Genomic DNA, 24,621 nt, shown 5'->3' on the forward strand with positions numbered 1-24,621 from the left:
CTTGATCATGAAGCCGAACAGTCTAATAAATGGCAAAGCAGACTATGCGACCTGGCGACTGTAGACCAGTCTGATAAAAGGGCTAGTATGGAAGAGCTCTTTAACTCCCAAAAAGGGGTCAGAAACTGTTGATCAGAGGAAACCAGGGCCCAAACGGGAAAAGGCATTGGGAAGAAACCCTGTTGAGAGGATTGCTGGACAGGGAACTTAACCAGATGCAGAGATTGCAGGGGCTGGACCAGAAAAAAAAAGGAAAAACATGGAATTAAATCAGGTAGCTGAGGCCATCCCCCCCTAAGAATCTGCCGGCTCAGGCAGCCGAGGGTCCTCCAATAGCTGAAGCTGAGGTGAGAACTCTCTCAGAAAATCAAACATTGGTGGATTGTGTCATCAGTGGGGCCCTGAGAGGGCCCTCAGGAGCCCCGCTGGCAAAGGAACCTCCAGTAGTCGGGCAATCCAAACTCTACTAACTCTAATCCATCTTCAGCAAAACACGGAAAACAAAAGCGGAAAGCCAAGCGATCAGGTGCATTGAACCAATGCAAAAAACAAAAACAAAAACCTGCCTCTAAGAAAAAAAGGCAAAATCTAATTCCTGTAGAGCATTTTTATGCAATTTGAAACCTTTAGAGGTCCTGCCACTAACAGCCAATAGCTAGAGGAAAGAAGAGGGGGAACAGTGGATCTGACTATTTTGCAACCAAAAGCCCCATGTATACATCCTAATGATGCTCCTAACTTTAAAAACCCTGGATTAGGTGACCTCAAAGTGAACGCTGATTCAGTCTCCTCCACAGAGTTTTCAGTGTACTCAATTGAATCATCTGAGGAGACCTTACAAAGGAATAGAATACAGCGGGAGGTTCAGCATCAGGCGAGGGCTATTGACTTTCAGTCTAGGGTCCTCCTGCTGAGGCTGAAATTAAATACCCAAATCAGCCCTGTATAAGTAAGATCGTTTTTTTACCCCAGAAGACCACATGGGTTTGGTGGGAAAAAAAACAGGAGTCTATGGATCTTCCTGCATTTATTACAACCCACACCAAGGTTCAGCGACATCCAAAGAAAGAACCCGGGAAAGGAACCAAGTTGACTCGTTAACTTTCTCTCTTCAACAGTTATCCCAAGAGGACGATGGACTCATTTTGAATAGATCCAACGTAATGATCCCTTTGCAACATATCCCAGCACTTCGGTCATTGGCCTCCAAGGATATTCTTGTGGTGGATTGTAAAGGAGACTAGAACGGACTGGGCGTTATTACATGTGAGAGCAGCCTATAAAGAAAATGCTCTGGTAAACTGCTCCCGTTTTCCGGTCATTGGGCTCTAAGCTAAAGCAAGATATAACCCATGAGGAAACATACAGGGTACCCTTGCAGAACAAAGGGGCCATGCAAGCAGACCTCAAAACTCTAATCGGGCTCACCCCTAGGCTGGCCAGCTAGAGGAAGGAAAGTTCACGCTCTCTGTTAAAGCCACCCAGGAATTCAGTGACGCTGTCATTCAATTTGGATCAATCGCTGAAGATGACCTCCTCAAGAAGCTAGATGAGTTGAGTATGCCAATTCAGGCAGCCTACTCTCTTCAAATGATGAAGATTGGTCTTGGATACATACAGCCCTTGCTCCATCCAAAGTGCACTAGCGCATAAGGAGTGGCTCATAGAACATTAGGGGTTTTGTCTATCTTATTAATGAAAGCTCCATGGATTGGTCCCGATTTTATTTTTATTTTTCAAAGAAATGTTGCTGCGTGAGCCACCTACCTGTAAAGGATATCACTTCATTCCGAATCCAGCTCGGAAGGGACCTAAAGGCAGACCCTTCTCTGGACTCCGGACTCCTAAATGGGAACATACCAATCGAAATTTTGAAACATAACACTCCTAACCCCTGGGTACAAACAGTGATCGTATTCCTCAACTTGTACTGGAACCCTGATAAAGTGGACTGAACTATTCATGAATAGTGGCATGGAAGCTACTGATAAATCAAGGATTCAGTGTCAAGATCCATTCTTTATATTGGTGGGGGAATTCAAAATCAGATGTTTGAATCTTGAGGGCTGGTTCGCTTCTAGGGCCATCCTAAAACTGTGCCGGAGCGATAGTGGTCGCCATCTTGGTTTGTGTATCCATGGCCACGTACACAGAGGGCCGCTGCGGCTGGACACACAGAAAGCAACAATCTGGCGGCCGAAGAGGACAGAGGCGCAGTGGTGTGGGCTGTCTGCCCTATGCCTGCTCGCCAGAGAAGGTGTGCACAGTAAAGGCTGTCTGAGGGGAGGACACTTTCCGGAAGCCGTTCGGGACAGGTGGAGGAGGACAGGAGCTCGCAGGTTCAGACGTCCATGGCGAAAAACTTGCTTAGATACACTCTGGCCCCACCCATCCCTGATGTGCGGACTGTGACTGCGGGTTGCGGCATCACTAGCCATCATACGCTCTGACCCTGCCAAATTCGCACCCGGCGAACGAGTCCGTGGCCCTGGCCCAACGTGCTGCTTGGTGCTGGCCCGGGACGCAACTCTTGTGCCCGACAAGACCCGCTTCCGCGGGGAGATCTGATATCCCCTCGCCTTCCCTCCGCGGGACGACCGCTGAAGATTTGCTTTCGGAGGGCCGGGCGGACCAGAGGGAGGCCTGCCTTCCCTCCTCTTCTATACTCCGGGCGGTAGGCGAGCCGCAAAGAAATAGCGGGTGCCCAACTGTGCCGGGGACGCTCGCTGGTACTGAGCCACTGCCTGCGCACACCTGGAGAGATAACCGCTGCGAGGTGAGGAGTGACTCTTCCCCCGAACCCACTGTTATGCTCACCTGGCTCCCACAGAGGCGTCGATCTGAACTGGACTGGACAGCTGCGGTCTCCACCAATGTGACGCATAGGGCCGAGATGACGGACTGGACTGGCCCACCTAACTTCATTTGCTTGGCCCGTAGAAATATTCTTCTGCAAATGGAGAAAGGGAATTAACCACCCTTGATTTGAGCCTAAATCCCCCCACCCCCGCTGTTCTCCCCACTGATCACCTTTGATGTCCCCTCTTATAGTCTCACCTGATGGTTTGAAAAGATGAGCTCTCCATTTTGCATTAAGCACAGGGGCGCGTAGAGTTGCTTCACTGGAGCGAAGGAATTGGTGAGTTCCAGAACAATATTGACTCCGAGATTCCCGGAAAGACGCCGTAAGAATGTAGTTCGTAAGAGTTCAAATGCCTGACTTTCACTCTTGTCCGATTCCCTGCAGGTTGCAGCGCTTGACCCTAGTGAAGAGTTCCTCGTGGCAACCGGTAATATTCTGGGAAGGATCCAACACAGTTCGATAAAATAATGTCAATATGTAACCTGTTGCTTTCTCCCTTATTCAGGCGCTGAGAGAAAGTATGAAGTCTCGGGGAATAATGCCTCTGGCGGTAAAATCAGGTAAGTATTGTGGTGAGGAGGGTTCCCCTTGTTGGTCCCTTTGTTTCACCTTGCTGTCCTTTTGTTTCCCCTTAGGGGCCGGGGTTCGGCGAAGATGCAGTGGAAGCTGCGCCGACCCGTGAAGAGGAATAGTACCCCCCGGTGGTAAAATCAGGTAAGTCTATGGGGGGGTAACTAATATTCCTCTGTGTATTCCCTTGGCTCACCTTGCTCTTCTTGTCTTCTCCTTAGGTGCCGGAGTGTGGCGGGAAAATGCAGGAGGATGCGGTGGAATGTGAAGATGCTGCGAAGGCCGATGAGTTCAGCGCGGCGCTGCAGCAGGCGAGGCGACGCGCATAAAATAGCTTCTTTCTTCCATCTCGAAGGCGCGATGGATCGGGAATTCAGGTAAGGATCAAAAGGTATTGCTCTTGTTCTAACCTTTTCTAATTCTTTCTCCCTTTTTCTAGGAGCTCCAAAACTCGAGGCGGGCGTGGCAGAAGACTGGATGCAGACTTGCCGGCACGGTGAGCGTTACACTGCTGGATGCAGAATAACGCAAAGCGTGTGCTGCTCTTTGGCGTGGTTTAAATAGTCTCCAAAGTAGTCCCAGGTAAGTATTCCTCCCCAGCCCCACCCGAGTAAAAAAAAAAAAAAATAGTCCCCAAGTAAAGTAGTCCCTTCCAAGCCTCTTTTGGCTTGGAGCTCTTGCAGCATGGTCTGCATAAGGTAAGTTTGCAGCATGGTCTGCCTCAGGTAAGGTTTAATCTATGAGACTGCACCCAAATAGCCCCTAGCAGGGGTTGTTGGGCTTGCTTGGGATACCTTGATGCCTGCTTCCGGGGTTGCTGGACTTGGTCTGGGTCCCCGGGGTAGGCATCATGACACCCACCCCCCCCCAAACCCCCCCTGCCCCAACTCCCCCAACCCCACTCTGCCCTATACTCTAACGGGACATCAGAGAACAATAGACCCACACTAGTAGGCTGTGCCGGAGATCCCACCCTTCACATCGGACTGGGAATGTTTCTGGGGCGTTGGGGGGGGGGGGGGGAGGGGGGGGGAGAGGGGTTTGTGCCACAGTTCCATCACCCTCCTAGAGAGGGGAATCGGGAGCAAATCGCTGGTAGCCCCAGAACCAAGGAAAGATAAGCGACACGCTTGGGGCTCATTGGGATACTAATTGGCAACTGAATACCATCGTTCCAGATATCCAAAACCACAATGGCTGGCCTCGCCTGACAACAGCGATTGCACCCCAGTACAGAGAACATCCTGACGACAGGCACAGAGACACTGAAAATAAGCACTGGGACTGGCGAGGGGCGCTGCGGCTGTAGGCACTCTCTCTGCAGTTGTCTATCAAAATAGTGTCAAGTATCCCCAAGGGCTGTAGTCTGAAGTACACAATGGTCAAGGACAAAACCAAAAAGCCGGTTCTACAGAGCAAAATGTACCACTTCGCGGTGGGAACGCACTAAAGGCCTATAGCACATGCACCAGAGACCGCGGACATGCAGGACTGACTACAGGAATCGCCCATCTCCCTCAACGATGTCATGAAGACCATTGGTGAATCAAGGCCATCCACACAACAAAGGATCTCGAACTCAGAGGACACCATCAAACAAATGGAGAAACAATTGACCGCGATAACCCAGAAGGTGACCCACCTGGAAAACAGAGCGGAGGACAACAAAGGATGCGCACGCTGCAACAACATATGAATCCTGGGGGAACCGAAGAGGTAGGAGGGGCCCAGCGTGGACCTCTTCTTCCAACAGTGGCTTAAAAAATGGTTTGCTCCAAAGAAACTCTCCATGTTTTTCACGATTGAACGGGCGCACAGAATCCCGACCGGACGCCTAGTACCAGGGGCACCACCACGCACAATAATTGCTAGACTCCTGAACTTTCAGGACAAGGACGCTATACTCCAGATGGCCCGAGCCACGGTCCCCATTACCTACAACGGCTACTGTATCAGATTTTAGTCTGACTACACCACTTAGGCCTGCGCACAGCTGGAGAGACAACCGCTGTGAGGTCAGGAGAGACCCCCCCCATCCCCCAACCCCACTCTGCCCATAATATTGTATATATAGATGGTGGTTCTAAGTTAGAGGGGCAGGGGTGGGGAAGTTTTCTGGTTGCAGTGTTCATTATCCGGGAGACAGTTACTGGTCGGAATCTTTAAGCCACTTAATGAGGTTCTGCCTAAATTTAATGTGGAAAAACAAAGGGGGACAAATACAAGCAGCAAGGGGGTATAATAGTGGTGTTGTGAGTATATATATATATATTCACACAAAATACAAAAAAAAAAACTTTGTTAAGGGGACGTTATGGTTAAGTTGCGCTACTAAAAACCTGTGAAATTCACTAAATAAACTTTAAAAAGGTCATATTATGGTTCAAAAAAACGAAAAACCCCTGAAATTCACCAGTTATGGTAGGCTAAGCAACCATACCTGCCTGCACCACTGTGCACTGCTAACACTAACACCCAGGACATGAAAGATGGCCTCATAAATGTCACTGATGACATCACGGATGATATCACATGTGTAGCCCCTTTGTTTTTTTTTGTTCACTGCCATACATATATAATTCAGTAAAAAAACTTTGTTAAAGGGACATTATTGTTCAAAGTAAAACCGATAAAACCCTTGACATTCGCTAGTTATGGTAAGCTAAGCAACCATAACTCGCACCACCTACGTGCATTGCTAAGACTAACACCCAGGACATGAAAGATGAAATCACAAATGTCATTGATGACATCACATGTGTGGCTCTCTCTTTTTTCCTTTAATGATATATCTTAGCCAGTAATACTTACGAACAAAAAAATTGAAAAGTACTATATTTGTAGACTTACACTTCAAATATGTTCTTACAGTAATTCATTTGGGGTTCACTCTTAGCATATAAAACATATACATAGGGAGAATACGTCCAGCGGTTTGGCCTGTAGGCGTGCGCAAAGATTTCCCCCCATTCAGTCGATGGAAAAAAAAAAAGACGTTTTGGGACCCCCCCCCCGGGACCAAACATCACCAAACTTTGCGAAAAATTCATAGTGGCCCATATACTTTTTTTGCAAAGTTTGGTGAGAATTCGTCCAGGGGGAGCGGAGTTATAAGCTGCCCAAAAAGTGCTCCTTGATTACAGCAGTGGTGGTGGCTCTTGGGGAGCAGGGATGGCATTAGCTGATGCCATTTTAAGATAAATAGCAGTTTTGCTAAAAGTATGTACTGTGTACTAGATTGTTAATGGATAATGAGTAGGAATAGATGTTGGAGCTGTGCAAGGGAAATTTTGAAGTTGGAAGTTCTGTGATCAGTAGAAAATGCAGTTCCGAACTGTCCGGCAAGCAGCGATTTTATCGTGAAGTGCGGACGGGTTCTCAGACACGTCATCATTCCGCGCACCAGCGTATGGTCATGTGGCACTGTCCGGAAGGTCCGCTATGAAGTCAGATGTTTGTAGACATCTACGGATGCAAAACTAGTTAAAATAGTTGCAAGAGTTTTAAGGTGAAACTTTGGAAATTGGACACAAATATTGCTATATCGGGTAAGTATGATATTAGTAAGTTATAGGAAAATAGCATGCACTGGTATAAACCTATGAAATTCAATGAAAAAAAACTTTGTGAAACAGACGTTATGGTTCCAAGTAAAACCGAAAAACCCCTGAAATTCGCCAGTTATGGTAAGCTAAGCAACCATAACTCGCGCCACCACTGTGCACTGCTAAGACTAACACCCAGGACATCAAAGATGACATCACAAACGTCACTGATGAAATCACACATGAAATACATTTTGATGAAGTCTCTACAAGGAGTTGTGTTTATATTGTTGATAACAAGATGTCAGGAGTGATCGGGAGACCTATCATGAACTACTTAATCTGTTAAAGAATGTACTCATCTAATATTGTATTGGAGTGTTGTTGTTAATACAGAAACCTTATCATATATAAACGTAGGCAATGACTGCAGCATGCACCATAGAAGTACACTATTTATAATATTGTAATTTTGGATAGTACAATAATGAATGCTCTCTTATCGGAGTTTTGAGTAATGTTAAACATGTAATAACTAGCTAACAATTCAAGACTTACAGCACTTGTGCCGGTACAAACAATACATATGAAGCACCACAATTCATACAAATCAGAGGCAAATAAAGCAAAACTAAAGTAAGGAAGAAAGAAACTGCATCATCAGAAAATGTTAATGACATTAAAGTTCATCTTCATGTATACAAATTAAATGTGTGTTTGAGGCCTGCTCATTTCCCCATGTATGTGCAACATGAGCTGAGACCAAATCCTAAGGAAAGTACATAAAGAACATATGTCAAGGTTAACATCTAGATATATAGCACCTTTTTAAATGTTATTATTCTGACTGCCAGTTAACAAAACCACGTGGCCTATGGAACAAAAACAAGTGGCCCAGATATGTGATGTCATCAATGATGTCCTGGGTGTTAGTCGCGAGTTATGGTTGCTTAGCTTACCATAACTGGTGAATTTCAGGGGTTTTTCAGTTTTACTTGGAACCATAACGTCCGTTTAACAAAGTTTTTTCAGTGAAGCAATCCCTCCCTCCCTCCCTCCCTCCCTCCCTCCCTCGCCCCCCGCCTTTGGATCCAGACCCTGGGGGTGGACCAGTGCAAAAGGATCACCTGGATGAGGCGTCTTTGGGGAAAGGGAGTGGGACACCAGATGGCGAGAAGCAATATCCCTCCCCCTGTAACACCTTTACCCCATCCTACCAGGTGGGAACTTTTCCGCCTCACCCCTTTTCCCTTCACAAACACTTCCACGTGGACAGCCCGCTCTGGGAGAAAACCGACTCACACCAAAGTAGTGTACCTGACATGTCCAGCTACTATGGTCAGGGAAAGTCAGACAATTACTGACAATCACTCAAACCTGACTTCCATTAAACTTGACCACACGGATAAAAGGTGGAGCACAAGAGCACACTGAACGAGGTAAAGCACACGAAGGAACAGCAGTTTTCCGTAAGAAGGAAAATACCCTTGACTGTTTCAGCAAGACACTGTTACTTTCAAGAAACCTTCAAGGCAGAAAGTATTAGGCCAGGAAACCAGACTGAAGAATCATGCATTGTGCGTCAAGACCCCACCCGCACAACTGACCAAGGCGGGGAGGAGCAGCAGTGGTGGTTGTGGTATCGCCGTTGGCTCCAGGAACAAAGAAGCAACACTGATGAACACAGCAGGTGAATTGGGGAGACTGATGCAAGACTGGTCTGTGTTGAAGTCAAGGTTGCAAGCGGCAACATTGTATAAATGAGCGCATGAATGAACATTCTTAAACTCATGTGATGAAAGACACGATTAAAGCTAAACTGCTAAGGAATGTTTGAACTTGAGAAAACAAGATTCTGTGACAGAGTGGTCCCGCACCGTGAATGTGCTCAATCGAAGGTCTCTGTAAGGTATCCGCTGAGAGAAATGAAAGTAGAAGTTTGATGAATTGTGGTCCTGCGACTGTTTAATCAAAACCCATCACACAATCGAAAGTCTTCGATTTTGATACCAAGAGGATCACAGACCGAGCAAGGGAGGTCCATGGTCTGAGCAAGGGAGACCCACCATGAAGATCGTGATAAAAAGGGGGTCTCCGTCTGAAGGGAGAACCATGATGAACATTGAAAGCAAGAACTTGTGAATGTGAGAATCCTGATAGGTATGGAACTTTGAGATTTGTTTTGTTACAACAGACCCTCTGCTGTAAGAGACTTGACAGAAAGCCCTTGTGTCTGAGCGTTTAACTGTGAACTCTGCCGAGAAGCCAGAGTGTGTGCGAAGCTCGAACATGCCAGCCGCCTTGCCCGTGCTGAAAACTTGGTGAAGGGAAGTCAACTGCTCAACCTTCCCGACATTATTTCTTGAACACTTTTCGTTTGCATACACCATTGTCCCAAGGCCCTTTGTATTTAGACTGTAGGATTGGCACTAGTATTGGCCCTTTTATTGTGACAGAGACTCGACTAGAACTGCGTTATTATTTGATGATCATAGCTTGCTGCCATCCTTAGATAGGCGTTTAAGCAACCCATTTGAAGTTCAATAAACACCCTTGAACTGTGATCACTTGTGTCTGTCTTCACTGGTTGATACCATGCCTTCCTTACAATACTCACAACACCAATAGAGCAAACATGTTCCGATGATTGGGCTTAACAAATAAGTATACTCACACAGAAGTACACCCAGTGTGCTAACATTCTGCTCCATGTATCCAAATCTATCCAAACTAGTCACATCCACTTGAATTATTTTACAATACACCTGTAAAGCATACAGGATGAAACCAACATGACTAAGTACTCATTGCACAGAAAGCAAATCAGAAGTTAAATAATGCAACACTTTTTACCTTAAGTATCTTTTTTTCTCTTTCCCTCTTGCCACAGAAAATACTTTTTCATTCACGTGTTCTGGAAGAGAAATCGCAAGCCGCTGCATATAAAAAAGGAACATATTCTTGCGCAAAGAAACATTGAGCAGTTGAGGGATTGTAATAAACAAACTCTTTAAGACACTTAAGTTTACCATTGCACCAAAAGGTTCACTATGCGGTAGTGAAAAGTAACTAACACAACTACAAATATTGTTTAATTGGCGCCACCTGTGAGGTCATACCCTTAGGGGCTCTTGTATTTTTGCAAGTAGTTATGTTAGGTTGACTTCTACCGAGCAACGTTACCACCACAGAGGCGGTCTCTCCAGGTACTCATGTGGCTCTGTGAGAAAGTATGTGAGGTTGGTTAGTGGGGAAAGAGTGATAGGATAGGTCCAGAACCAAGAGAAACTGGCATCTGTGTATTGGTTTGCAGTTGGGCTGATTGCAAACACTTGCGTGTTATATACATAAGGATGCTAGGTTGTTGTATGTGAATGTCTGTTATTTTGGATGTGTGTCTGTGTGTTTTATGTGTAGATTGGCTGGTATTTAAGGTTGTGGGTGTGCACAATGGCATGTTGTATCTATAGGAGTAAGGTCCGGTGTCTGGGGTGGTTTGTTGAATTTGAGTGTTATTTATGTTGGATGTGCGTTTGTGTTTAGTTTGGCTAGCCCATAGGGCGTGTATAGTATTTGGGAGGTGTGTTGGAGGGGAGCAGGCACGGTGTGGTTAGTATATTGGGTACTCCCAAAGTACTTCTAGGAGGCTAATTTTCACAATTCTATCTAATGTGATGCATGGCTAATCATTACAATTCTATCTAGGTGTGACACATGTCTAATGTTCACAAATCTATTCAAGTGTGATGCATGGCTATCTTCCAAATTGGCTAAATGCATAATATGGCTACCTTGCACGATTAGGCTAAATGCAGAATATGGCCAACTAGTGCAGTTGGACTGAATGCATGTAAGCATATGATATTAGGTAATAGGAGTGGTGTGGTTTTACTGGAGTACAGTAATTGATGTACTCGCTGCACAGACCACACTTACCTTATCAGACCAACATGCCCATGAAGCTTTGCCTCAGGTAAGCCATTGATGGGGCTCTTGCTTGCATACTCGGTACATGTCTGTTCCTTCCATCATGGCCACAGCTGCATCTAAAATCTCCCGAGTCATTCTTCATCGGAAAGCCTGTCAATAGTGAGATGCAGTATTCCCCCCCTCCCCTTGCCAACACTTCTGTCTCATCCTATTTTGAAGGATATGGTGGCTTACCAACCCCAGGTGCCCTCTTTTCTACACAAACACTTTCACACAGACAGCCCGCTCTGGGAGAAAACAGACTCATACCAGAGGATTGTACCCAACATGTCACACTACTATGGTCAGGCAAAATCAGGCAAATAATGTTAACAACTCACACCCGACTTCCATTAAGCTTCCCCACGCGGATAAAAGGCGGAGCACAAGTGCACACTCTGAGCGAGGAAAAGCAGATGTAGGAAGAGTGTTTTCCAGGCGGCAGCTGAACGAGGGGAGCAAGGCGGCAAACTGAGAAGAGAGCGCAAAGAGGCAGATACCTTTGACCTTTCCCACGAGAAACCATTACTTTCCAAAAACCATCTGAATAAAAAAGGCGTAAGGCCAGGAAACCAGGATGAAGAATCCTGCATTGTGTGTCGGAGATGCCCAGAGCCCTCCTGCATGACTAGTCGAGGAGGAGCAGCAGCTGCTGTGGCACCGTCCTTGGCACCACGATCAAAGCAGCGCCAGAGAGATAAACACAGCCAGTGAGTTGAGGAGACCGATGCAAGACCAGTCTGTGTCGAAGTCAAACATTGTATGAAGATTGCAAGAGCGAACAATATTAACACATGCAATGAGACGCGAGTAAAGCTCAGTTGCTGATGGATGTTTGAACTTTAATATGAATTAGAGAAGGTATGGTACAAAGTAACAGAGGGGTCTGGCACCGCCAGTGTGCTCAATCGAAGGTCTCTGTGTGATGTACCCAGCCAAGAAGTGGCAGAAACAAAAAGCAATAAAGTGAAACTTATGGACAAAGTGAATCGAAGTGGTCCTGCAATGGTTTAAGAAAAATCCATTGTACAGTAAAAAGACGTTGAATTTTGAGAACAAAAAAAAAAAAAGTGATATTATAAAGGTCCGAGCCCAATAGGGGGAGACCCGTGGTCCGAGGGAGACCAATTGTGAACTTGTGTTTAATGGGGTCCTAGCCCACTGAGGGAGACCCGTGGTGAACAGTAAAAACCAGAGAACTTGTGAATGTGAAAATCCTGATGAGAAAGGAACTTTGGTACTGGTTTGTTACACCAGGCACCTTGCAATAAGACTTTTATTGGGAAAGAGACTTTGGCGCAGAAGGCCCGCATATACCCATATTTGAACTGCACCCTCGTGGCATAGAAGCCCGAGTGTGCGAAGCTAGAGTGTGCCACCTTGTCCCATGCTGAAAACATGGCGAACGGAAGCCAACTGCTTAACTATCCTGACATTGTTTCTTGAATACTTTTCTTTTACATACATCGTTTCCCCACACCATTTGTACTTAGGATTGGCAGTAGGTTTATTAGTATAGCCCTTTTTATTTTGACAGAGGCTCCACTAGGAATGCGTTATTTGATGGTCGTAGATTGCTCCCATCCTTAGATTCAGGTTTAGATAAGCGTTTAACCAACCCATTTTAAGTTCAATAAACACCCTTGAACTGTGATCACTTGTGTCTGTCTTCACTGTTTGATACCCTGCCTTCCTTACAATACTCAACACCAATAGAGCAAACATGTTCCGATGATACGGCTTAACAAATAAGTATACTCACACAGTACACCCAGTGTGCTAACATTCTGCTCCATTCCAAATCAATTCACTGTTTGATACCATGCCTTCCTAACAGGGTGCACTTATTTTGTCGCTCATGCCTCTTTGCATGCCTGAAGTGGCGTGAAGTAGCCCCTGTATCATGAGGTGAGGCTTTGCCAGTGCGTGTTCTCACACCTATTTTGTCTCGTGCGCTTTATTGGACGCTCCTAGTAGCCTCCCCTCACCATGAGGTGAGGCTTGACAAAGTGTGCTTTTACCACCCATCCCATGTAACCCATATGCTTTCTTACACTTTATGAACTGTACAATGCACTTTCTGTAACTAGCGCTTAGCTGCTCTCAGGGTTTTGTGCACCGATTTAAATGATAATAGCTTTATTCAGCATTTGTGCCATCAAAGCAAAGTACATTCCATATAAAATCAGGATTATAAAAACAATACATTTCTTCAACAACACAGAATTAAAAATTGCATTCCATTATTAAAACAATAAAAAAATGTGAAACATGTCCAATTCCTCCACTTCGACACAAGCTCAATCTCCTTAGCCATGACCTGTGCAAATATTTAGCTACAAAATACAAGAGACTAAGATAATCGCTGTTCCTACATAAAGCCATTGCATCTGCTGTCCTTCAAAAGCCTTTCAATTTTAAACAATGGCTCAAGGTAAAAAAAATTCTAAAATCTTTGTAGCTAGGGCAGAGCAGGACGAAGTTAAGAACAGACTCACATGATGCCCCACACGCCAGCCATTTAACACTGTTTTGCCCGTTACAATTCCTCCTAAACAGTGCCACTCGCAACGTCCCTGCTATAAGATCATAGAGGAGCGAGCAAGCGTAACCTGGGGAGATAACATCCAAATATTTTTCCAACCAAAAGTTACATTGGCCTGTAAATAATGCTGACCATAGGAGAGCCTAATACAAGCTGCATCCACAGATCATCTTCTATCCAATCTACCTGCTGATTAGACCACACTTTCTTGGAATTAGCTGGCATGCTAGGCAGTTGTTCCTAGAGTAATTCAAGGCCCATTCTCCTGCACCAACATGTTATGTGCTTCAGCAGCCACAGGGTTGGAGAACTACCTTCCAGCGCCAAAATAATTAATTAGCAATTCCTTAAACACGTGCAGCCCATGTACCATCCAAATACGACCCAAAAAGAAGAGATGTTATTGATATTGAATGCTCAATATAAGTCTCACTCAATATACAATATGGCATTGGGCGCACTACTGGGTTACAGCAGCAGAGATTTTAAAAAAAATGTGTTCGACCACGCTCATAGCCCCAATTTTAGTGTGACCCCAAACCTCTGCAACGTACGGGAAGCTGGCATAGCGTGCGATCTGTACAGCTCTAGGGCTAGGGACATTGCTCCCCTACCATGTGTTTGGAAAAACCTCCTAATGCCCCTACTGTACTTATTTAGGGTCGTAACTTCTTCACCCCAGGAACGTTCTCAGGAAAACCCCAAACCCAAATAGTTATAGCTATTGACTTGCTCCAAAATGACTCCTATCTACTTGGTTGTCCTGCATCTAAAGAACAGTGTTTTGTTTTGTTTTTATTAATGGCCATTGGAGTTGTCAAAAGCAATACCGCGTCATCTACGAAGAATAAGGTGGAAAAACGCATAGTGCCCAGCCTCGGGTGGTCCATGCTATTGACCTCTAGCTCCTCTATGAAACTGTTGACATAAATAAAGAAGAGAAGCTGGGCCAACATGCATCCCTGCGTTACAGCGCACTGGAACTCAATGTCTTTCCCCACTCTTACCCCAAAGCACAGAGGGCCCGTTACTAGAGTATAGAGCGTGTATGATAGACAGTAAGCCAGCTGGGATATTGTATGCTTTTAAAGTCTACCACAGCTGGTTTCTTGGCCTGCTGTTGTTGTTCAGGGTCATGTACTAACAATAAGGTTCAACCTAAGACACTGCTCAAGAGTCCCCATTCCCTGTTTGAAGCCTACCTGTAATGTGCCAATAATCCCTCTTGATTCAACCCATTCCTGCAGGTGACCCAAGATAACTTTTGCATACAGTTTTCCCGCCCCATCCAGCAAAGAAATGGGACGATAATTCTCTAGGCAATCTTTTGCTCCCTTCTTAAAAATGGCAACAATTACAGCCCCCCCCCACAAGTCAGGGGGAAAACACCCAACTGTATAACCGCATGTCAAAACCGGACCCAAATTATCAGTTCACTTTGTAAAGGTCCACTGGTATACAGTCAGGACCTGGCACTTTACCCCTTTCCCAGAGCACTAATGGCTTTCTCTACACGTTCCACACGCACAAAGGTAATCAATACAGTGCCTGAATAAATCTTAACTACCACCGCACTCAGTGCTTTATCTAGAGCCTCGGCATCCTTATATAGGTTTTGGAAATGGATATGCCAGACATCAGGTGCAATACTGCATTGCAAATTACAAGTAGAACCAGATGACATGCCCTGAACAAGCTTCCAGAAGGTACAAGTGTGGTTATTCTTGCTTGCCTCCTGGGTGGCCTCTTTCCCAGAAAAAACTGCTTTTTTTCCCTTGCTATCGTGGACTTGTAAATGGATCTGTACATCTGCAGAATTTTGGCATCTGAAGTTGGACCTACAACGCATTTAAAAATATTAGCTTTACACAAGCGACACTGCTCAGCATACCAGCCGGGGCCAATTGATGTACCTCACTTGGCCTTATTCTTATGGCCTGGCTTAGTGAACAAGGGGTGTAAAACTGCAACCATGACAGCATAGTCATCCAATACCTTTTCTAAACCAATATTCAAATCACAAATTGCCGACATGTGCCTAGTGATAGAACTCTAGATCTCTGGAATGCGCTCTTTGGTCAACACCTTTGCCCAATTCACCACCCTTCTGGAGTGGGCGCTAGTGTCGATTGGAATTAACTCAAAAAATTAATTGGCCTCAACCTTGTGACCAAGTGGAGATGATAAACTACACATAATTAGCCTGTGATCACTCTCTCTGTGGTACCAGACTTCAGGAAGTAATCAGATCCCAATCTTTTGCTCCAATCATTGCATAATCGATTCTGCTCAAGCCATTATACCCATGGAAATTCTTCTTTGCTGGGTGGTCCATAGCACAGCGACCATTACATGCCCTGAGGTTTAGATCATTTAGAAGTCCAGCTTCTCGACAGCTAATCGGTGTGATCTTTTAGGCTAGTCGTCCATGAAGGGTGGAATTACCCATGCAAATCACCAACTACCACAATTACTGGTGATGAACACTCCGAATGTTCACAACCCATAATGATCTCTCATTCTTAGCAAGCATTGCATTGGTGGAGACGCCATAAGTCTATTCTAAACATTAAATAATTGCATGCTTGTTCCCCACTAGTAATACATTTCATGAATTGCAAATCAAGGGAATCAATAGGGACTTGTACAGCCTCCCAGTTTAGTGATGAACTGACCCAGGTCAGTAAGCCTCCACTCGGATATGAATGCAGAATAAGATCGCTGTAGGCAGTCTGCATCAGGCGTTCCAGGGAAACATGGGCAAACACAGAGTGCAGGAGGGAGCTGCCCTTCGCCTCTGGTCCTTAGTCAGCTTGCTGGGCATGGCTGCACTCGGAGGGCCTCTGAAATGCAGCTGTGCTGGTCACATGGCGGGACACGGACCAAATGGGTGGGCAGAGGAGGCGTTGGGAGGGTCAGCGAAAGGATGAAGGTGGATTGAAGAAGGCAGAGGAAGCAAGGAGAGATGGCCACCAGGACAGAAGCTAAGAGAAACTGGACTGTCTAAGACATTTGTTAAGGGGTTGGGTGCGGAAAGGAAAACGCCAGAAACAAACAAAAAAAGCGCTCTAGATACAGACCAGCTCAAAAAAAGATTGGCAATCCAAGAAGAAAACAAAATAAAGCCCTCAGAAAACCACCAACCAGCACAAAAAACATTAGGAAAAACTCACAAGTCACTCCAAAGGTCCTCAAACCAAGCTAAAAAACGGATTGGAAATTTAAGTAATACAGGCCCAATGCACCAGCCAGGGCCTAGGACTGCTTACTCGAGAGTTACATGCAGCATACCTTGATGTTTTAATTCTGTCAAGTATATTAGATGGGGTCAATGTCTGCTGTTGTCAAGTGAGCCAATAAAATGAAGGGGGGAGTAGGATTTAGAATTCGGAAGGGTTTACGTGTCCTCCGGACATGATTGTCCCTGATCCCATAAGGGGGTTCCTCCCCAGTGTGATCCTCCCTCTGTACACCACCTGCAGGGGGACTATTGTACTGTGAACACACTGCCCTGGCCACGTGGGAAAGGTCTCATCCAAGGGAAGAAGGGACGACATCCTCGGATTCATCACAGCACAAATGAAAGTAAGCAGAAATCCCCAGTGTAAAAGATTAGGGTGATAAAAACGTATCCCCACTGCATTATATTGCATTGCATTGCATTGCAAGATGCTGCGTGCACTGTTAAAAAGCTACCCTAACAGGTAAAAAGACAAAAGGGAAACAGTTTCCCAATACTGATAGTCTGAAGGACTGATCAGTTTCCCCACGACAAGCAAAAGACTAGGGGGAGTGAAGCTGAAGGCTTCACTTCCCTGTAAATAAAGTCAGCACAGTTTCAAAAACAAAGTTTGGGGGGTCCATAGAACATGGAGGTGAAGTTGCCTAAAAGACTAAAAGAAAAATCTTAAAATGTCTTCTCTAAGTCTTCAGCTCTACATTAGAGCCAGGAATCCTATGACGAAGAGCAGCCATGCGGATAACCCCAGGAGGACTTGAAGTTGCACCCAATTGGAAGAAGCCCCCGGACACCGCTCACCCAAAACAAAGCAAGCAATGCAGATATCGTCTCCCCTGCCCTCCATATGATAACATTGGGTGCAAAACTTCCCCGCTTTACTTTCCTTTAGTCGAACCTGGGTCAAGTCTCCTATTCTTGGGCTAGCCTTCAACAGTCTTTGGATATATTCTAATTTCACTTGTATTAGTTTTGAACAGTTTGAAATTAGAACAATTACTTCATTATATAATTCCTTAAATGCTAGCATTAAATGAACCAGAATTTCAAAATGCAATTGATCACAATGAGTTAAAACACAAAGTAGTACAAATGAAAACATCAAATACTTCTGTATAGTTTCCTAAATACTAATTGTACATATCAGCTTCATATCTTTAGCATCAAAGTGAAGGAAGAAAGTGCAAACAAGGCTCGAAATTTGAATTTTGATAAGCAGGGCTAAAATCAGCTCCTGGGTATCCAGCATCAACCAGTGATCAGGAGCTACTACAGTGGAATGAGGAGCTAGTACATAGTGTTTTTGCAAATCTAACATCCAACTTCTACTTATAATTCCCCTGCATGCTTTAAATATCATATAGATGTGTCCTAATGTTTGTTTATAAATTGTCCCAAATTCAGAGTTAAATGTTTGTTTGGCATCCGTTGGCCTAGGGAGCCAAAAGTAGCTCCTGGTAGTTATCAAGCTAACCAGGCTCTTCTAGTTTACAAGCAGGAGCCAAATAGCTCCCAGCTCCCCTCAATGTCGAACCATGTGCTAGTGCTAATAAATTAACTATTAAATAACTTCTATATCCTTAAGCTTCATTTGTTAGCCTTTGAAGTCATGTTTTGCCAGATCAACTGCTTGATAAACACCTACATTCCTGCAGAAGGTGCCCGAAGTACAGCATCGTCTAGAACTCAATGCAACTGCGCAGGTCGCTCTAAACTGCTGCCCTTGCACCAAGAGAAACGTGCGCCTATGTTCAAAGCACACGTTGTCCTGAAAAAATATTTCTACTCAAAAGCACCAATCGTCCCGGGAATGTACATTACACAGCACAAATGTCAGTCATCGCCCACTCCTGAGAGTAGCTGGAAGCATAGGCCAACACCAAGAAAGTATCACAGAGTGTCTATTTCTAAGTGCATTGGGGAGCATATGGCCAACCCACACAATTAGGCTGGATGCAAAATATGGCCCACTTACACAATTAGGCTAGATACGAGGCATATGTTATGTAATACAAGTGGTGGGTGATTTACTGGAGTACAGTAATGGCTGTACTTCGCGCACAGACCACAATACCTTTTCTGTCGCTGAAAGTTTTATGCGTCAGGTGTCCACGGGCGAACAGGGGCAAACCGGGAAGGAGCTGCCCAGATGGGAGCTGCCCTTTGACTCACTGGCCCTTAGCCGGCTGCCCTGGAAGGGCCTCTGAAATGCAACTGTTCCCGTCACGTGGTGGGGGGGTATGGACCAATGAGAACCAAACAAAGGGCCAAGCAGGAGTGGGAAAGGAGGGTCATAGAATGGATAAAGGAGTAGGGGAGAAGGCAGAGGGAAGCAGGGAGAGATGGCCACCAGGACAGAGGTAAGGAGATACCCGACTGCCTAAGCCAATTGCTAGGCAGATGGGTAGGGAAAGGGAAAAAGCCAGAAACAAAAAGGACTACAGCACAAAATGCAGGGCTCTCTAGATACAGATCAGATCAGAAAACGGGCTGAAAGTCATGAGAATACCACCTAAATCCCCTTGGGAAAACACCAACTAGGCAAAACATTATTTTTGGTACCTTTTGGGGGTTGGGGGATTTATGTGCATTTTGCAAAGCCAAAAAAAAAACCTGTGGAATCTGAGTAAAACACTCTCGAAGCACCAGCCAGGCCCCAAGACTTCTTAACAATGCATGCACATGTATTGTCACAACGTTAGTTTCAATTTACCCATCCCATCTTCAGCTTAAAGTGATCCATCTCATACTGTACCCAAGAATGGACAGAAGAGCATTACCCAGGACCTCAATAATTGAACCCACTTTCCTCAATCATCTTTTTAAGCCTACTCACCCAACCACTTCCCAGCCTTCGCTCCTGAATCCTCAAAACCATGTCTTGAGAAAGATACTGCGCTTTCTGCCTGCTGGGTGAATTCAAAATGTAATGTATTTCTCCCATTAAGCGCTGCTAGGTTTTACTCATTATCAGATGATTGATGCATCAAAAACCATTCCAGAGTTTTCATTGAGCAAGAAACGAATCTCAGCCTTCATGTACTCAACAAATTTAGTATGCACTAGAAATCTGGGTTCATTCATATTCCCAAGTTCCCCTGGTGACCAGTCCCCGCTTAGCAAATGGGTGAAAGCATGACCAAAGATATGCCACTGACAGATCGCCCAAGACTGATTCTATTAAGAATAAGATATAAAGAACGTAATTGATTCAAGTGGGAACTATGAAGGGAAAAGAAGGTAGTACGCTCTGTTCTCAAAGGGCATAACTGCCAAGTGTCTTCCAGATCAAGGGTCTGCTTTAGTTCTGCCACTCCACTGCAGCACACCTGTCCTAGCTAGGCCTAGATTGAAATCACTCCCAATACAAGTATGCCCACACACAGACGTCCATCACTAATGAACCAAAAAAGGCTTATGAGAAGCCGTTTGGCAGGTATATGCCGGCAAGGGCCATCAATACACCCACACCAGCTTCCACCAGGACATTGCACCCCTCTGTGCCCATTTAGCCTAAAGAATAAATGTTCTTTATGGATCAGGATAGCAGCCACCCCTGCTTCTCCCATCAAAGCAACTAACAATTACCTCATTAAGCATCTTATTTAAGATAAGTTCCTGTCCGCCCTCACTGGATCAATAAAGCTTCAACACTCTCCGCCTTTAGCCAGGTAGATTAGGACCATCTTTGCTCCATTGGGGAGTTCTGCCCATTATACCAGGCTGACCACAAAGGTGTGCCAATGACTCAATACTGTTACCGTTGGCACTTCTTTCGTTTATAGTCTAAGTGTGTATAAGTTCCAACAGAACAGGACAAAAACATGACTAACAAGGGTCATTAAAAAGAAAATAACCAAATAAAATGCATCCAATATGCCTACACTTTCAGTACCCAGTCTAAGAAGTGCCAATCATTTAAAGTAAAACGGAACGCACGTTTGCTAAAATGAAATGCTTGGATTGTGCATTGCAGTATCCAAGTATAATATGCTTTTCCCAACTCTGTTATACAAATAGGGCAAAGCATACCTATTTAATACAAATGGAAAACACATTTGGTGAACATGAGAAAAAGCACATTAGAGGTCTGTCCTGCACATCATGTGAGCATCACATTGCATTTTATGTGAAAGCTCTACCAGTATTATTTAAAAATGCAATATTTTTTTATTATGCGCAGTGACTTGATCAAATGCTTTGCAATCAAAATACAACTTCATAATTCTTAAAAATGAATATATATCAATCACATTAGCTAATAATGGGCCTCATTCCAAGTTGGCCGGTACACGAAGTGCCAGTAATAACGTTTATCGGCACTTTCACCGGCCAACTACTACTTTGCCGGTAGGGGTTAAGGATTTACTTCCAGCTCAGTGCTGGAGGTAAATTTGCCCCGTAGCGGCAAAAAACAGCCTTTATTACAGGCACAGCAGTAATTGCGGATGAAAATCGAAGGACAGCTAGAGATACACCTGCAGCAAGTTTCTTTTTAAATCATGTAGCAACCTATACCTACATTAAAGTAGGGTTCTTTTCATAAGCATACATTTATTTTTAAATTTGTAGCAGTCACAAAAATGTCTTTATACATTTGGCATTGATAAACTCATTAATAGACACTACAATAAGAAATAAATCATTAATTACACCCCTTCATAGTTAATCAAATTTAAAGTTCCAAGTATATCTTCATTAATACTAGTCAGGGCCCACCCCAACACTTACACTCGTTCAAGAACTTTCTCCATCTCATACCAAAAGCCTATCAAGTAGTAAATAAGGCTTGTATCATCACCTTCCATGAATATACTCCATAACAAACCATATGCCTCTGCTGTCTCTTCAAGTTTACCATACGTCAACAGGTATTTTCAAATTGTCAAATTTAATTAAGGGCACACAATCAGAATGTACTGTACGCTTTCCAGTTCCTCGGTCCTGCATAAACGGCTGCCCTTGCCCATGATCCAGTGACATCTCGTGTGGGCATAATATTGATTTTGACTTGCGCCTTCTGGTTTTTCTAGGAAAATCAGTGCTATAGTGAGCGAACATTGCCCAGGCTAGGCACGCTCAAGCTTTCCCAGCACGAGATTACAGTTCTGCTCTCGGTTAGCACGACCTCTGGTGGTCAAGTCTCTTTTCTACAAAAAGTCTCTTGCCTCCGAGGACCTGATGTGTTCCAAAATAATATACAAAAAGTTCCTTTCTGCTTGTATTTTGGGTAATGCCTCTTCACCCCTGGATCCCCCTCTTCCGGGCTCTGATGCACAAACGTTCCTAGCGATATCAAGACCTTCAGTGGTTACATTTCTTGTTTCTGAGGGTCTGGTATGTTCAAATTCATAAACAAAAGACCATTTCCAATTATACTTGGGTACTGATGCTTCACCCCTGGGTCCCCCTCGTCTGGGTTCAGATCCCTCTCTAACATTAGCCTGCCTCTGTCGTGTTCACTCTGGTTTGTATTAAAAAAAGATTCCTCTGTTGCATTCACATGTCGGTGGGGTGATGGTTTTTCACCCCTGGATCACCCTCTTCCGGGCTCAGACCCCTCTCGAATATCAGCCTCCCTCCATCGGGTTCACTATGGCCTGTATTCAAACACTTTCATCTGTTACATTCACGTATCATTGGGTGATGGCTTCTCACCCTTTGATCCCCCTCCGGACCTTCTCGAATGTTATTCTAACATTCCTCAAGACTCTTCCTCATCTCAGTATCAGAGTGGTAAAATGGCACATTAGTGTTCACTACTCAGTCACCTCCTCCCAGTAATATAATGGTTTAAATGAGGTAAAGTGAGGGGAGATGGTTTACAACAGCCTACAAAATCAGGACAGTTAGGTTGGCTCTCATTAGAAAAGGGGGAATATCATGTCTCGTCTGCAGAGATCCTCTCCCCAATACCTAAGGACACTCCACCCAGGTGACCCTCTCTCGCATCTCTACCCCCAAGGTCAGGATCCAAGAACAATGTCCTTTCTCTTGCCACCTCAGAGGATCTAAGGGGAGTAGGAGCGAGGATACCCTCAGGTTTCTCAGAATATCCCGAATATCGGCCAACAAATGAGAATACAATTGCAAGCAAATGTTTCAAGGGACTCCAGACATTCTCAATTTGTAGGTACAAATTCCAATTTATCAGTAATCACCCATAGATATTTGTAGGACTTAACTTAGATGCCAACAAAATCTTTCTGTTCCTTTCTTACTGCTCTGATTAAAAGTCATAATCTTAGTTTAGTTATATTGAATTGTTCTGGGCATAGTTGGCAAGTTGGTCCAACTGTTTCTGTAAACCCTTGGGAGTAGTGTCAAGAAAGATTAGAACTGCTTAACCAAAATATTGAATCCTGACTTGGCCCAGTTTAGGGGGATAGACATGATCAGATTTAAGTTAATTTGTCAAATCAACCAGATAAATAACAAAAGGCATAGGCGCCAAAACACTTCCCTGTTTGGCGGATAAAGTTGGTATCAGTTCAGTTAAATACCCCACTGATTGCATCTTACAACACATGCGGTGTTACCATACAATGCCATCAACATTCTATGCAGTCCTGAATGGATTCCCAACGCATCTAGTTTCAACAATAGAAGGTTACGTTTAACTGTATCAAAGGCAGCACTGAAATCTACAATGGCTGCATACACAGGCAGATTATAAGTGCAGCTGACTTGCTCAACAGTCAAAGTCACGAGTTTATGGATGCCAGAATAATCTTTTCTAAAGCCTATTTGATTGAAAGGTATAACATTGTGCTTGTCCATCCACTTAATTCAATTCTTTTTGGAGAACACATCTAAAGATTTGTCAGAGCATCCAGCATAGCCAGAATCCTGTAAATCTGGGGTTTATTTCTGGGGGGTCTTATATGCACGGACAATTATGGTCCAGGTCCAGCTAGTTGGCAATACACCCGATTGGCTTAGGTGTTTAAATCAACTTATGTAATATTTGACCCCACATAAAAAAAAAATTCTTCATTTGAAGATTGCAAACACCATCTGGGCCACATTCCCTGGAATTGCCAATTGCTCCAAAAATCTTCTTAATTTGTTCCACATCATCCCAATTTCTACATCTGGCCATGCCAACGTCTGGACTACACTCTGTTTTCTTCCCAATTGTGTTAGTAAGGTACTGTGTCCATACATCACTCTATACTGGTCCACTCAGCCGAGGAACAACATAAGTTACCATTTACAAGCTGCCAAAGCTTACAAGCGTCATTAGTTTGTATGGTTGCAGCCAATCCTTCCCATCAAACTATTACCTGGGTGCTTATGATGGGCTTCAAGCCAATTCTACTATGCTGCTTTTATCTTATCTTAATAAGCCGTAATAGTTTTCAACCAGATAGCTGCCCCTATATATAACTCCAAGGTCTCTTGATGCCTTTTTTTAATGCAATGTGTGCGTCATATTTATGTAGATTTTTTGTAAGCTTATCCAACTTTCCATCATAAGATCTCTTGAGTGTTATATGGTTTGCGTTATACACCAATATACATTGTGTCATTTTCTATATCAATGTATATTACAGAAATTGATGTGATGCATTTGTAAATGAAAGCCTGCATGCTTTTGAATGCACTAGGAATACAAAATATATTTAGAAATAATGTATGGCTTGGATTAATGTATGTGTTACATATAATCAAAGAAATACTTTCTTGCCCAGGCAAACCCCTTACAGGGTAAGTGTGGTTCAGATTTAATGTTAGAATACAAACGTCTTGAGGCCATCTGGTAGAGTCAGGCCTTTCATCTCATCCAAAACATTAAGTGGACAGCACCCACACGGACATTAGCTCATCTCAGAAACATACCAAATAGATTCAAACCAATAGAATGCTTATGACTGGAGTTGTTCACATG

General features: G+C 44.3%; 1 protein-coding gene and 1 long non-coding RNA gene across 5 annotated transcripts in view; one reads left to right on the forward strand and one right to left on the reverse strand.

Annotated features, from left to right (window-relative positions):
- The window catches only part of LOC138582111 (E3 ubiquitin-protein ligase TRIM39-like), a 332,112-nt gene that overhangs the window by 236,513 nt on the left and 70,978 nt on the right, over positions 1 to 24,621 (reverse strand). For 2 of the 3 annotated variants that reach the window (XM_069653091.1, XM_069653090.1), the window contains exon 1: positions 9,832 to 9,896. The gene's annotated coding sequence lies outside the window, so the exon portion shown is untranslated. Of the gene's footprint in view, positions 1 to 9,831; positions 9,897 to 24,621 lie in introns of those variants that run through there. The other variant, XM_069653089.1, reaches the window with a different exon arrangement.
- Positions 1 to 24,621, forward strand: part of LOC138582113 (uncharacterized) — a 205,448-nt gene that overhangs the window by 115,792 nt on the left and 65,035 nt on the right. The gene's annotated exons all lie outside the window — the stretch shown is intronic.

This window comes from Ambystoma mexicanum, chromosome 3q (assembly GCF_040938575.1).
Source record: "Ambystoma mexicanum isolate Mex_15411 chromosome 3q, UKY_AmexF1_1, whole genome shotgun sequence".
Lineage (NCBI taxonomy): Eukaryota > Metazoa > Chordata > Amphibia > Caudata > Ambystomatidae > Ambystoma > Ambystoma mexicanum.